The sequence below is a fragment of the Elephantulus edwardii genome, unplaced genomic scaffold (assembly GCF_000299155.1).
Source record: "Elephantulus edwardii isolate Elephantulus edwardi_28Jun2011 unplaced genomic scaffold, EleEdw1.0 scaffold00147, whole genome shotgun sequence".
Lineage (NCBI taxonomy): Eukaryota > Metazoa > Chordata > Mammalia > Macroscelidea > Macroscelididae > Elephantulus > Elephantulus edwardii.
The window spans coordinates 5645345-5648219 of record NW_006399897.1 but is presented as its reverse complement, the minus strand read 5'-3'; positions in this window follow the sequence as shown (position 1 = coordinate 5648219).

The window sequence follows — 2875 nt, the reverse complement described above, 5'->3', positions numbered from 1 at the left end:
TTTTGCCAGTAATTGCTTGTTCAGTTTGTGGTCAGCTAGTTCCTGGAACATAAACATTCACACAAGATCAAAGGTATAGGTTCTTACAATACTTGGGTGTGGGAACATTGTTTAAAAAATTTTCTTTTCAGAGGGACAAAAAGTAGATCGGAAGTGATGGAGCAGAGAGTCAGCAAGCTGGAAGACAAGAAATTTAATGGGAATTTACCGGAAGGAAAGAAAAAATCCCACAACAAGAAGAGGATAGAAGGAAAATAAAGAAAATAATAGAACTATATGACATAACATAAAAATAAACAACATACATATGATCAGAATTCCAGACACAAGCAGAGCAGGGAAAGTACCAAGAAAATCACACAAGAAGTACTAGAAGAAAACTTTCCAGGTGCCAAGAAGGAGGAAGAAATCCATGTTCAAGAAGCTCAGTGAACTCCAAGAAGACTAAATCAGAAAAGAAAAACATCAAGACAAAACATGGTCAAATTTTCCAAAATTCAAAGAAAAGGATATTGTTGTTTATGTTATAAGCCTTCAAGTTACCTTCAACCCCATATTGATCCTATGTACAGCAGCTCTGACGCCTGCCCTGTCCTGAGCAGTCTCACTAATTCTTACCTGCCAACCCCCATTGCCCCAGTTACTGTATCAATCCATGTCATTCAGAGTCGTCTTCTCTTATGCTGTCCTATCACCCTTCAGAGCATGATATCCTTGTCCAAGGATCCATCTCTCTTGGCCACATGCCCAAAGTATGTGGGACAGTGGGACAGAGCTTCAAAATCCTAGCCTCCAAGGAGAAACTTGGTTTCACCCTCTCCAAGACAGACCTACTGGCTTTATTGACACTCCATGATATGTTCAAGTCTCTTTTGCAGCTTCATAATTCGAAGGCATCAATTCTTCTTCTGTCATTCTTGGTCATTGTTCAGCTCTCTGATGAATAGCAAGTCATTGGGAAGACCATATCCTGGATGGCACCCCTTAGTCTCTAACTGACATTGTTGCTTCTCAGCACTTTGGAGAGGTGCCTAACAGCAGATTTTTCCCAAGGCAATTTGTCTTTTCATTTCCTGACTGCTGGTGTTAAGAGTGTTGATTAAGAAACCAAACAAGTTGTAACTGTTAACCTCAATCTCTTCTCTATCATGGTGCTTCCAGTTGATTCTTGATGTTGAGCTTCAATACATATTGAAAACTGTAGTCCCTGACCTTCTGTAACAAGTGTTGCAGGTCCTTTTCAGTTTCAGCAAGCAAGGTTATGCCATCTACATACTAGAATCCTACAAACAGCATGAGAAACAAAAAAAGGAGAAACAATTAGATTAAGTTCTGTTTTCTCAACAGAAGCCATGTGACCAAGAAGACAATGGAATGACATATAAAAAAGGCTGAAAGAAAACAATTGCCAGCTGAGGATCTTGTACCCAGAAAAGCTGTCCAACAATTAAGAAGGAAAAATTAGGTCATTTGTTGAAAAGCAGGAACTTATGGAATTCATGAAAACATCAACCCTACACGAAATTCTAAGGGAAGTCCTTCACACAGAGACAACAAAGGAAAGTAGCTGGATCATAATAACCAGAAACAATAGGAAAAAAATACAGCAAAATATTAGTGATAAAACTTAGCCTGTTAATAATCACATTTAAGGTGTATTGGACTAAATGTACCAACCAGAAGAAAAATGAGCAGCAGAATGGATAAAAATACAAAGTCTGTCAATATGTCACTGATAAGAGACACATCTAATAAATGAGGAGAAAGACTGAAAATCAAAGACTGGAAAACTAGATACCAAGCAAATGGCATAAAAAAAAAAAAAAGCAAAAGAGGCAACACTAATCTCAGATAAAATAGATTTCAAGATGCAACCCACTAAAACAGATAAGGGAGATAGATTACTATATAATGACTAAAGACACAATAAATCAAGAAGACATAATCTTGGTCAACATTTACCCACCAAATGATAGACCTACAAAATACATGAAACAACAGTTAACAAACTGACTTGAAGAAAGAATCAGATAGCACTAAAACAGTGATGGAGACTTCAACACAAATCTCACCAAGAGATAAGATAGGTAAAGATAAAGAAACTTAACAAAGATGCAGAAGATCTAAACTATACAATTAGCTAACTTGACCTTGTGGAGCTATTTAGGGAACTACACCCAACTAAAACTATTTATTTTCATCTCAATTGCACATGATACATTCTCCAGAACTTATCATATATTACGACAGAAAGCAAGCTTCAACAAATTAGAAACAGTGACATAATAGAAAGTATCTTTTCAGACCATGAGGCCATAAAACTAGAAATTGATGATAAGGTTTTAAGCTTATAAAATCACCCACGTGGAAACTAAAATAGCACCCTGCTAGACTATGATTGGGTTACGGAAAAAAATTTTAAAAAATAAAGATTCCTTGAAACATATAAAAATTAAAATACAATATACTAACATCTATTAAGTTACAGCTCAGCAATCCTCAGAGGGGGGAGCATTTCATAGCATGTATAGTAAATATATAAAAGGGGAAGAAAGAAGCAAAATAAATTACTTAATTCAATACCTCCATCAAATAGAAAAAGAATAAAAATCTTAGCCCACAGCCTCTAGAAGAAAGGAAATTGTAAACAGCTGAAATTAATCAGATGGAAAACAGGATAACAACTTGAAAGGAAAATTTTTTAAACAATGTCCCCACACTCAAGTATTGTAAGAACCTATACCTTTGATCTTGTGTGAATGTTTATGTTCCAGGAACTAGCTGACCACACACTGAACAAGCAATTACTGGCAAAAACCATATCTTAACTAACGTCAGCAGCAGGTAACTGACCTAAAATTGAACTTCTCCTTTT